This window comes from Lygodium microphyllum, chromosome 17, assembly GCF_053477565.2.
Source record: "Lygodium microphyllum isolate KBCC chromosome 17, Lygodium_microphyllum_v1.1.10, whole genome shotgun sequence".
NCBI lineage: Eukaryota > Viridiplantae > Streptophyta > Polypodiopsida > Schizaeales > Lygodiaceae > Lygodium > Lygodium microphyllum.
In genome coordinates, this window is record NC_141151.1 from 118,608,625 (window position 1) to 118,622,230 (window position 13,606).

General features: G+C 46.1%; 1 protein-coding gene across 2 annotated transcripts in view; it reads right to left on the reverse strand.

Annotated features, from left to right (window-relative positions):
* The window catches only part of LOC148022293 (mannosyl-oligosaccharide glucosidase GCS1-like), a 188,767-nt gene that overhangs the window by 111,836 nt on the left and 63,325 nt on the right, over window positions 1-13,606 (reverse strand). The window lies entirely within an intron of this gene.

Here is a 13,606-nt window from a genome sequence, read left to right on the forward strand (position 1 = left end):
AAAGGAGAAAAAAGAAGAAAAGGTGCTAAGGTCAACAAAGATCACACATGGCACACAGCAGAGATAATAGACACTAGAGACAACCAAAGTTGCCAGGAGTTTCTGAAACAAGAGGTATGAAACATGTTTCATAGGTTTCGTACAAGTTTCATAAAGTTAGAAATGTGTGTGTGTGTGTGTGTGTGTGTGTGTACATGTCCATGCACATACATATATCTACATATTACATATAAAACTCATGTAACTTAAAAAACACACATTGGTTGGGATCTATGATCCTACACGATACAAATGAACACTCAACATAACATCTATATTTACATGCATCATGGTCCATTATCTATGACCAACATTAACTTTGAATATAAATATGACATTGAAACCAGCCTTCCTCCTCAGATAGGGTGATACTAACCTGCTACAGCAAGTAATTAATTCACATAAATTGAAATGCACACTTTACGACTTTTAACTTGGACAAACAGCCCCAAAACTGGTGCCCCTTGCAATATTGCTTTAGCTTTTATTACAAATGGATGGGGTACAACTAAGCTTCTCTGATCCCCTCCACTAATCCAAGTGCCTCTTGCTGTTAAAACCGACCAACAAGCATTCAAACCAATTCACCCCTTGGTTTGCTTGGGGAATTGGTATTCACCTTGCTCCTTGTGAGACAACTTTGGTCCTAACTTGAAATTGGCTGGCTGGTCTCTTGAATCTCCTTGAAATTCATTGATTTTCATTGTTGGAATTCAAGTTTTCTAGGCCCTCAATTCTAAGCACGCATCCCAAGGTGGTTGTCAAACCCTAATGTCTGCTATAAATTAGGATTTACGGCAAAGATTTTCCAATATCTCCACCTCGATGACTCAAACTACTGGAAAATGCTATGGGGAATTGAGAAATGGCTATACGATGAGAGAGAATGTCAAAGAAAGAAATTTAAACTTCCATCACAAGAAAATGGAAAAAATTAGTTGTTGCCTTGTCTAGACAACCATGAAAGCTCTCTCCACCTATGGAACACACAAAATATAATGTTGTTTGGCTGAAACAGCTCTCAAAATATTGTCACCTACTGTTGTAGTCTCTTCACGGGGTGTCACCTGCTCTTGGAGGGTCTCTTGCTGGTTGCAAATCTAAAATGGCTATCAACTGTTGTAGAAGCTATGGCAACCTTCTCTCTTTGTCTTGGACCCCCTCTCTCTCTCTCTCTCTCTCTCTCTTTTTCGTAATGGATGTTATATTTATAAAGTACTAAACGACAAAAGAGATACAAAAGTCATGGCAAAGACGCATAGGAGTTTGCCATATGCCAAGGAAGTAAGTCCTCGCAAGGGAGTAAGTCAGAGTGCCAAATGAGATCTATCTCCCAATGCAAGAGACCTTTAAGCCTAGCAATATGTCCCTGAACATTAGAGGCTGAATCAAAAAGAAAAGCATTACGAATGGTCCAATTGTGCCAACACCCCCAGTATCTAAGAAAGTGAAACAAGATCTTCATATGCGACTGTGCCGGTGTGGGATATTTGCGCCGCACAAAAACCGAATCAAAAGGGCTTTGCAAGAAACCAACCACTGCTCGCCAAACCACTGACAAAAGTGACCGGATTTTCTTAGCGAGAGGGCAAGAAATAAATCGATGACGAACCGATTCCACACTGGTGGTGCAAAAGAAACAATTGTCGTTGGAGATTCCACGCTTGAAAAGAGCTGAAGCAAGAGGAAGACCACAAATCATCACCCTCCAAATAAAGACCTTACATTTAAAAGGTGTCTTATTCAACCAGCCCTCCATTACAGTTACCCTCCACCATGACCGGGATTTACACAATCCCCATACAGTATTAGCTTTAGTAACCAGCCATTGATGATCTTTAATCAGAAGATGATACACCTGGTTAGTTGAAGCCTTTTCTAAATTCAGCGGGCCTGCAAGGTCCCAGTGCTGCCAGGGACGATCCGAAGCAAGGGCAGGAAAGGGTTGTCTGCTCTGGAGCACCATCAAAAGCTGTCCCCATAAATCCCTATATCCACGAGGGATCCTGAAAAGCCTCCTAGCTGTACGAAACGATATCAACACATTGCGACTGGCAAGGGTGGCATCTGCAACTGAAGTCAAGCCCAAACGTGCCATGCGGTTAAATTTTGGTCTGAGCTCATGTTTGCCTTCCCAAGAAAGTAACCGCAAGGCTGCCAACAATTCCAGTTGAAAAGAGTTAGTAGCTAAGTGGTCCTCTGTTGGATGCCACTGAGCCTTCTACAGAACCAGTTTCCAGGAACATACTAAATAGGCAAGCAAAGATGATGAAGGACTAGAGAAGCCAGAGTCTGCATTAAGAACATGCCACCAGGAGCTCTGAATTTGGATATTATCATGCACAAGCCCGTGATCCTCAAGAAAATAACGGGCTATAAAGACCCACGGCTGATGATCCAAGCATATGCCACGAAAAAGAGACCAACGGAGTGCCAGCATATGAGTTTCGGCATCCAAAATAGCCCCACCAGCCATGCGTTTAGGGATACATGCATGTGACCAAGAAATCCATGAAATGCCTGCATGCAACGAGTCCTCCTTCCATAACATGAAACAAATGTATTGAGTAAGAGCATTCAACGTAGTAGTAGTCCAAGGCAGCAATGGCAAGAAATATGTGAGCATTGGCAACATAATTGTCTGAGCCACTTTGAGGCGAACATGAAAGGGCCAAGCCTTTGACTTCCAATACATAAACTTAGCTACCAGTTTCTGTGAAATCCACTCTAGTAGTTGCTTTGGCCGAACATCAACACCCAAAGGATACCCAAGATGCCTGACAATGGAACCACGGGGAACAACCATTCCCTGCCATTCCAATGACTGCAAATCTTACTCTGTGCAACTGATAATGGCTGATTTCAAAGCATTGATATGAAGACCAGAAGCATGACCAAAGAGAGTCTAAACATCTAATGCTTTGCGAAGATTATCCTTGTCCACACGCAAAATCATAAAGCTGTCATCAGCCAAGGATTGACTAACGAAGTGCTGTCCAAAATGAAGAGACAATCTAACCAACTGAGAAGAAGCTGCCATATGAGATAACATTGAAAGAACCAGATGAGTCCCAAGGGCAAAAAAGAGAGGACTCAAAGGGAACCCCTGTCTCACAGAGCATGCAAGGACAAATGGCTCGGTAACACCACCATTCAGCATATCTCGCAAAGAAACCACAACACTAATGGTATAGATCAAACGAGACATCCGAGTACCAAAGCCCATAGTAGACATAAGTTCTACAATGAAAGACCAGTCTAAATAATCAAAAGCATATCTCGCAAAGAAACCGCAACACTAATGGTATAGATCAAACGAGACATCCGAGTACCAAAGCCCATAGTAGACATAAGTTCTACAATGAAAGACCAGTCTAAATAATCAAAAGCCTTTTCAAGGTCCAATTGAATCAAGACCACCTCCTAATTAGAGTGCCTTGCATAGTCAATAGCCATTTGCACATTTAAGACATTATGTAGAATGTTTCGGCTCTTAATGAAACCATATTGAAGAGGATGCACAATGGCAGGAAGATGCTTATGGAGCCGATTCGCCATTACTTTGGAAAAGATTTTATACAAAGACCCATCAAAGAAATTGGACGCCAATGTTTCAACATAGACGGCGAAGGAACTTTTGGAAACAGTTTGATAAGTCCTTCTTTCCATGAGGAAGGCATTAATCCCGTTTCCCAAACCTGCTGAAACATAGCCATCAATGGTTTCACCAGTCGGGTAGCAAAAGCCTGAAAGAATTCATTGGTGAGACCATCCCAACCGGGACTTTTATCCTTGGGCAAGTATAACAAAACATCCATAAACTCCGCCTCACGAATATCTATCTCCAAAGTAGTTTGCATGTCATGTGGAACCTGATTGCGGACCAAATCATAGAAAACTGAGAGAGCATGAGTAATTTGGTCAGAAGCTGAAACAGTAGAACCAAGAAGGTCTAGAAAATAATTCCTACACATATTCACAATAGTCTGAGGATCAATGACCATTTGACCTTCTGCTTCCTGGAGTCTCGTCATATTCTCTCGAGTAGGAGATGCATGGAGAGCTAGAAAAAACTTATGAGTCTGACAAGCACTATCTTGCAAATTCTCAGTCAAATTTTGCAATTTGGCCTGCTGATAAGATTTCAACTAAAACTCTTTAATAAGATCAGCCAAACGCATAGCCAATGGCAGCAGAAATACATCATCTGGAGTCTCCACCAGTAGAGAACGAACCAAAACCAGTAATTTCTCCACTACTTGTCGATGCCGCCGACAAAGAGAGGCATGATGGATCCCATACTGCCGAACAACCCGCTGCACATTAGAGAGCAATTGTTCAAAAGAAGCATTGCCTCAGAGGAGAAGTCCAATAAAAATCTATCAATCGATTGCTGCATATAACCCTGAAAGATTGAATGTTTCAAATAAGACGAGTTGAAACACAAAGGGAGTCTATCCAGAAATTGCTTAAAATGTGCAATGGGTTGTGCAAGCGTCTCAAGCTGTAGAGGAAAATGGTCCAACAAGGGGTATTGCTGCAACACTTTCATTTCCAGCATCTCAAGAAGAAAAGCATCATCCTGCATGATGTACATGCCGTCCAACCGCGACCATGTAGTTGAATATTACACAGAATGAAAAGTAAACCCTATAGAAGAAGGGTGCAGCCATGACCAAAGATCTTACTTAAGTACAGCAAGAGCAAACGCATTCCACACATGGCTTTCCAGAGCGTCCATCACTGAATGCTCTGATGTGGACTGCGAAGAATCAACACACATTAAAATCCCCCATCAAAAAACCCCGTCTGCTAAGTGACAAGGAGGTTTGCAAAGTATTCCAAAGATCCCGGCGAGATAAGGGGTCATTCGGAGCATAGAGCTCAAGTAATCATAAGATCTCTCCTTCAAATAAAACTTCAACCACCACAAAGCGGCCATGTACATCGTTTTTAATAAGAACCGGCTGATATTTCTCATGTACAATCATAAGCATACCAGAATAATGCCCGGCGTGTGTCCTTGCATAAAACAATCGAAACCCATGGCAATCCACAACTTTTCCAGCTTCACTGTGACTCTTGTGCTCTACCGCACACAAGACATTCCATTGATTCTCATGCAATATAGTCCACATGGCGTGTTGCTTATGACGAGAACAAATGCCTCGCACATTCCACGTGGCTATCTTCATGTGTATTCAAAAAAGTAAAATCAGGAACGAGGCAAAGCTTGCCTCGATTTAACCTTTTCTGCTAGAATGTCAAGAACTCCCTCATCCAAAAAATCAGGTAACACGGCAAAAGTGTTCCGACGACCAGATTTAGAGGTAGACGGTGTATCCACTGTCTTGGGAATGGAACGGGGATAACGAGGATCCCATGGGGTAATCACGTTACCTCTAGCATCAAAAGCCAACTTAGCAGGTGGGCCCTTCGGACCATCTGTATATACTTTCCTAGTGGGCTGATTGCGAGGAACAGAGGAGACCATAGCATGAGCAATGTGCTCTGAAGACAACATGTCTTTCCTGCGCATATAAGTACGCAAGGAATCTTGTGAAGCATTAGGCACAGTATCCGCCATACCACCATCAAACCTTTACCTTTCTTGGCACGTACATCTACCCAATCATTGTCACAGGAATCCAAACCGGAAACATGTTGTTTGCCTTTATCCAAAACTTTAGGTGGCTAGGTCGCATCCTGCGACGGAGCATCAAGCACCATATCTTCCATGGGAGGCAAAACATGCTCAACATCTGAAGTCGGTTGCTTCGCTGGACATTCGGCCATAAAATACCCCAATTTTTCACACGAAAACAATGCCCTCCAAAGTTACCCCATTTCAAACGAAAGTGCAAAGGATGCATACCAGAGCAATTAAGACGTAACCAAGCAGGCCTTTTCCGAGCAGTGTCCCATAACATACACAAACGGTTACGATTCGTGGCCCTTAGGCTCGGGGGCACCAAAACAGTGCCCACAACGGCCATGGCATCCTTTAACAGTGGCCAATAGACAGCCAGACAGTTTTCCACCTCAACCCACACCGGGCATTCATGTTGAAGCAAGCGCCATTGGGCGCCATGGCACAACGTGAACCAAACGGCAATCAAAGAACAATGGCAGTTTAGTCAGCAGATCGGCACAATGCTGCTCGGATTTCAACACCACCTCATAAAAGCCTTGGGGCCCAACAAAAATCTCTTCAACACACTTCCCTTGTAGTAGACTTTGCAGCCACTGGCAAATATAGAAAAGCACTGGGATCCTACCAGTGAAGAAGAGTATAACCGCACGTTCATAAAACACTGAGAATGAGCACAACACATTTTTAGGATCCACAGTGCCTTCCAGAAGATCTTCAATTTTAGAGCCAGAAAACGCTTCATGATTATGTTGAACATAATCACCAAACAGAGTGTTGGCAAACTCCAACAAATGCTCCCAGTCAACATCCTGAGAATCCATAGAATCAGAAGCAACCTGAGCATAAGAACGTTCCTGATGATCCATTGTGTCTTCCGAAGTATGCTTGGTGCGTTTGCCCGCAGGCTGGAAGTCAGGACCAAGTGGCATCTCCTCTGTGCAACGAACCATATCCTCTGGTTCCTCTGTTTCAGAATCCGAAACAAGGTTTGCCACTGTTTGGTCGATAAAGGCCATATCCAGACCAGCCATATTGTATCACCACTTTAACCCGAGATCTGAAGCTATTTACAGGGCGCTCTCTCTCTCTCTCTGCAGGTCCTTCTACCTTAGGTCCTCTGCACAAATCTATATTCTGCAGTACTGTTTGTACAGACTTGAACACAATCTGTCTCCTTCTGGGATTAGAGCAGGCCGTCACAGACAAATCCTCGGAGTCAGACACAGGGCAGTGTGCCAGAGGAATGTCACGATGCAGATCAGCTCAATGATGATACCCGAGGGTGCTGGGACAGTGCGCGCAGGACAAAAAAGGGACCTCTAGAAAGCAGCGGCAGGATTCGACGTGTCGGGCAGAGAAGACGGCTTTCTCTCGCTCTCTTTCTCTCGCGTTGCTTCTGTACGCAGGGCCAGGTTCGTCGGGCACGGAAGACGGCTCTCTCTCACTCTCTCTCTCTCGCGTTCCTTCTGTACGCAGGGCCAAGTCGAACCTGCACAGCCCTGAGGGAAGAGCTCAGGCTATGCACAAGGCAGGGAGGCGCACCTGCAGAACAGGGCTAATCTGATCCGCCATTGCCATCGCTACATGTTACCATCGCTCGCTCAATCTTGTTCTCTCCCTCCCTCCCTCACTCCTTCCCTCCCTTCCTCCCTCCCCCCCCCCTCTCCCTCCCTCCCTCCCTCCCTCCCTCCCTCCCTCCCCCTCTCTCTCTCTCTCTCTCTCTCTCTCTCTCTCTCTCTCTCTCGTAAAAGGTAATTGCATTAATTACGAAAGAAGATACAAGTTTACATGATTACAAGATACACGATGGGTCTAAGCCATCGAGTTACAAAAGTCATGGCAAAGGCGCAGAGGAAATTGCCATATGCCAGGGAAGTAAGTCCTCCCGAGGGCGTAAGTCAGAGTGGCAAATGAGATCTATATGCCAATGCAGGAGACCTTTAAGCCTCGCAATATGTCCCGGAACATTAGAGGCCGAATCAAAAAGAAAGGCATTCCGAGTGGTCCAATTGTGCCAGCAGCCCCAATATCTAAGAAAGTGAAACAAGATCTTCATATGCGACTGTGCCGATGTGGGGTATTTGGACTGTACAAAAACCCAATCAAAAGGGCTTAGCAAGAAACCAACCATTGCTCACCAAACCGCTGACAAGAGTGACCAAATATTCTTAGCGAGAGGGCAAGAAATAAATCGATGACGGGCCGATTCCACACTGGTGGTGCAAAAGAAACAATTGCCGTTAGAGATTTGAAAGGTGTCTTGTTCAACCAATCCTCCATCACAGTTGTTTTCCACCATGACTGAGATTTACGCAATCCCCATACAGTATTGGCTTTAGTAACCAGCCATTGATGATCTTTAATCAGAAGATGATACACATGGTTAGCTGAGGCCTTTTCCAAATTCAGCCGACCTGCAAGGTCCCAATCTTGCCAAGGACGACCCAAAGCAAGGGCAGGAAAAGATTGTCTGCTCTGGAGCACTAGCAAAAGCTGTTCCCATAAATCACGGTATCCACGAAGGATTCTGAAAAGCCTCTTGGCTGTACGAAACGATATCAACACATTACGACTAGCAAGGGTGGCAACTGAACTGAAGTCAAGCCCAAGCGTGCCATGCGGTTAAATTTTGGTCTAAGCTCATGTTTGCCTTCCCAAGAGAGTAATCGCGAGGCTGCCAACAATTCCAGTTGAAAAGAGTTAGTATGTAAGCGGTCCTCCGCCGGATGCCACCGAGCCTTCTGAAAAACCAAATTTCCAAGAGCATACTAAATGAGCAAGCAAGGATGAGAAAGGACTAGAAAACCGACAGTCTACATTAAGAACATGCCACCAGGAGCTCCGAATTTGGGTATTACCATGCACAAACCCGTGATCCTCAAGAAAATAATGGGCTATAACGACCCACGGGTGATGATCCAAGCACATGGCACGAAAAAAAGACCAACGAAGTGCTAGCATATGAGTTTCGGCATCCAAAATAGCCCCACCACCCATGCATTTGGGGGTACATGCATGCGACCAATAAATCCATGAAATGCCTGCATGCAGGGAGTCCTTCCCTAACATGAAACGAATGTACTGAGTAAGAGCATTCAAAGTAGTAGTAGTCCAAGGCAGCAATGGCAAGAAATATGTGAGCATTGGCAACATAATTGTCTGAGCCACTTTGAGGCGAACATGGAAGGGCCAAGGCTACGACTTCCAATATAGAAACTCGGCTGCCAGTTGCTGTGAAATCCACTCTAGTACTTGCTTTGGCCGAACATCAACACCAAGAGGGTACCCAAGATGCCTAATAAGGGAACCACGGGGAACAACCAGTCCCTACCAGCCCAATGACTGTAAATCTGACTTCGTGCAATTGAGAATGACTGATTTGAAAGTATTGATATGAAGACCAGACGCCTGACCAAAGAGCGTCCAAACACCTAATGCTTTGCGAAGATTATCCTTGTCCGCACGCAAAATCATAAAGCTGTCATCAGCCAAAGATTGACTAATGAAGTGCTGTCCAAAAGGAAGAGACAATCCAACCAATTGAGTCGAAGCTGCCATAGATGATAACATCGAAAGAACCGGATGAGTCGCAAGGGCAAAAAAAAGAGGACTCAAAGGGCAACCCTGTCTCACAGAGCGTGAAAGGACAAATGGCTCGGTAGCAATGAACGACCAGTCTAAATAATCAAAAGCCTTTTCCAGGTCCAATTGAATCAATACCACTTCCTGATTAGAGTGCCTTGCATAATCAATAGCCATTTGCACATTTGAGATATTATGCAAAATATTTCGGCCCTTAATGGAACCATATTAAAGAGGGTGCACAATGGCCGGAAGATGCTTGTGGAGCCGATTGGCCATCACTTTGGAAAAGATTTTATATATCGAACCCATCAAAGAAATTGGTCTCCAATGTTGCAACATTGACGGAGAAGGAACTTTTGGAAGCAGTTTGATAAGACCTCCTTTCCATGAGGAAGGTATGAACCCCGTTTCCCAAACCTACTGAAACATAGTCGTCAATGGTTTCACCAGTTGAGTAGTAAAAGCCTCAAAGATTTCATTAGTGAGACTGTCCCAACCGGGACTTTTATCCTTGGGCAGGTGTAACAAAACATCCATAACCTCTACCTCACAAATATCTGTCTCCAAAGTAGTTTGCATGTCATGTGGAACCTGATTGCGGACCAAATCATAGAAAACTGAGCGTGCATGACCAACTTGGTCAGAAGGTGAAGGAGAAGAACCAAGAAGGTCTAGAAAATAATTCCTACACATATTCACAATAGTCTGAGGATCAATGACCATTTGACCTTCTGGATCCTGGAGTCTAGCCATATTTTCTCAAGCACGAGATGCATGTAGAGCTCGAAAGAACTTATGAGTCTGACAAGCACTATCTTGCAAATTCTCAGTCAAATTTTGCAATTTGGCCTGCTGATAAGATTTCAACTGAAACTGTTTAATAAGATCAGCCAAACGCATCGCCAATGGCAGCAAAAATACATCATCTGGAGTGTCCACCAGCAGAGAACGAACCAAAGCCAGTAAGTCCTCCGCTGCTTGTCGAGGCCGCCGACAAAGACAGGCATGATGGATCCCATACTGCCGAACAACCCACTGCACATTAGAGAGCAATCGTTCAAACGAAGCATTGCCCTCAGAGGAGAAGTCCAATAAGAATCTATCAATCAATTGCTGCATATAGCCCCGAAAGATTGAATGCTTCAAATAAGACGAGTTGAAATGCAAAGGGAGTCTATTCAGAAATTGCTTAAAAGGTGCAATGGGTTGTGCAAGCATCTCAAGCTGTAGAGGGAAATGGTCTGACAAGGCATATTGCTGCAACACTTTCATTTCTAGCATTTCAAGAAGAAAATCATCATTCTGCATGATGTACATGCGGTCCAACCGCGACCATGTAGTTGCATACTGCGCAGAATGGAAAGTAAACCCTGTAGAAGAAGGGTGTAGCCAAGACCAGAGATCTTGCTTAAGTACGGCAAGAGCAAACGCATTCCACACACGACTTTCCAGAGCATCCATCACCGAATGCTCTGATGTGGACTGTGAAGAATCAACACACATATTAAAATCCCCCATCAAAAAACCCCGTTTGTCAAGTGACAAGGATCTCAGATTTCAACAGCACCTCATAAAAGCCTCGGGGCCCAACAAAAATCTCTTCAACACACTCCCCTTGTAGCAGACTGTGCAGCCACTGGCGAATACTGGAAAGCACTGGGATTCTACCAGTGAAGAAGAGTATAACAACACGTTCATAAAACACTGAAAAAGAGCGCAAGACATTTCTCGGGTCCACAGTGGCTTCCTGAACATCTTCAGTGCCAAAGTCAGAAAACGCTTCATGATTATGTTGAACATAATCGCCAAGCAGAGTGTTGGCAAACTCCACCAAATGCTCCCAGTCAACATCCTGAGACTCCACAAAATCCGAGGCAACCTGAGAATAAGAACGATCTTGATGATCCATTGTCTCTTCCAAAGTATACTTGGTGCATTTGCCCGCAGGCTGGAAGTCAGGACCAGGGGACATCTCCTCTGTGCAAGGAACCATCTCCTCTGGTTCTTGTGTATCAGAATCCGGACCAAGGGCTGCCACCGTTTGGTCTATAAAAGCCATATCCAGACCAGCCATATTGTATCACCACTTGTGCGGATCACATGCCGAAGAGCTCACGGGAGGAAGGAACGGCGCAGGCGTCTCTCTCTCTCTCTCTCTCTCTCTCTCTCTCTGTGTGTGAATGCAACACTGGAGGAGGAGAAAAGGAGAAAGCTTAGAGCGCTCCACATCCGGGTGGTCGGATGGAAGGAAGGGGATAGCCCCCTGGCAGATGCCCAACAGATATGTGGAAAGCTGGGAGTAGAGGACCCTCAAATAGTGGAGAATGCATGGCGTGTAGGGAAAGACCTCACCAAGGGAAGGCCTCTTATCCTCAAATTTGCCAACTTAGAATCCAGACGAGTCTTCCTCTCTAAAAGGACAGCTCTAAAAGGGGAAAAAGTCTACCTGGAGGATGACCTCACACCTGCACAGGTGGCACACCGTAAAGAATGCATGCCACAGATCCTGGAGGCTCGCAAAGCGGGAAAATGGGCAGTATACAGAGATGGTCGGGTCATCATCACAGATAAGCGCCAATGACGGGGCGCGGTCTATGAGACCCACCTGAGTTTTGCAGTGTGGAATTGCAACGGAGCTATGAAGACAGATGCAAGATTATTCCAAGAGACCTTCACCTGCAAGGACATCGTCCTCTACACAGAAACCCACCAAAGCCCAGGCACCTACTTACCAGAAGTGAGGGGATTTAGATGGGAGACGGCATGCCGCCCTAGAGCCCGAACAAAAGGAGGGACCCGAGGGTCCGGAGGGGTGGTTGTGTTGTACAGGGAGGAGCTACAACCCATGGTGCAAGTCATGCGGAAAGATGAGGAAGCCCGGTTCATGTGGATCCGGATACACACAGATCGCCCCTGAGACATATACATGGCGGTGTGCTATTTCCCACCAGGACACTCCCCATACGCACCACAGAAGGCCGAGTCACCATACCTACCATTGTACAAAGATATCATGCACTACTCCAACTTGGGGGATGTCATGTTGGCTGGAGACTTCAACGCACGCACAGCACAAAGGCAGACCCCCTTCTTCGAGAGCGAAGACCACATGTACAAAGAGATTGCACCAGAGAAGATAGGACTCAACCAGGCGTCACAGGACACAGCTGACTGCACCGAATATGGCGAACACCTACTGGCGTTAGGGGGGGCACACGGACTGGCCATCCTCAACGGCCTCGACAGATGGCCCGGGTCGGATGCCCTCACATGCTTCCCACACAAGCACGCGGCCAACTGCATCGGACGGGGGGCACATGGAGCACCCACACAGAAACTAGGAGCAAGCACAGTGGACTATATCCTCGGCCCTCTATCACTTATCCCCGACGTCCAGTCCTTTAAAATATCACCTCGCCCACTCGCAGTGGCTACCGATCATGCATACCTACAATTTGACATAACCTGCAGGTATGACCTAACCCCCCCAGCAAGCAACCCCCCAAGATTACCCAGGTACCACTTTACCAGGCTAACTGCGAGCGCATACTCCGACCATCTCTATTGGAGCCTGCAAGAAATGAACCCCCACGCACCCCTGGAGGAGGTCACATCACAGTTGGTGAGCACACTACACACCTCAGCTGCCGAATACTTGCCCCACACATCCCCCTCCCCCCACCCCACCCCTCCGAACAAGAATGTCCCACAGAATAGCTGGTACGACGCAAAGTGCAGGGAAACCCGGCTCTGTCTTCAACAGGACGAAGCACGGGGAGTACACACGCATAAACAGGCACGCTTGATCTTCCGTCGCCTAGTGCAACGGAAGAAACGAGCCTACCTCTCCAAAGTGGAACACGAATTCTACCAGCTATTCTTAGGACAGGACAGCAAAGAGGCATAGAAGCCATTTCAGGAACCCCGAGCCCAGACGCCCATCACCTCCCCGAACACTTGGCACGCATATGCAACCTCACTATACCAAGTACCCAAGCAGCCCCAGCTAATCCGGCCCCCAGGGAGCAGACCCGGATCATCCACATTCTTCAGCACGGGGCGGGTTCGGGACGCCATTGACAGACTCCAAAATGGCCGTGCCCAAGACCACGAAGGCTTGGTAGCAGAGCATTTGACCCATGCCAGAGACATACTGGCACCTCTCCTAGCACACATGTTCAACAGAGCCCTATGCGAAGGCTTCCCAGCCAGTTGGTCAGCCAACACCATAATACCTATCCTGAAGGCCGGAGACCCCATGATTCCCACGAACTACCGAATAGTCATGGTTGGCCATGTACTAGCCAAGCTCTATGGATCCATACTGGA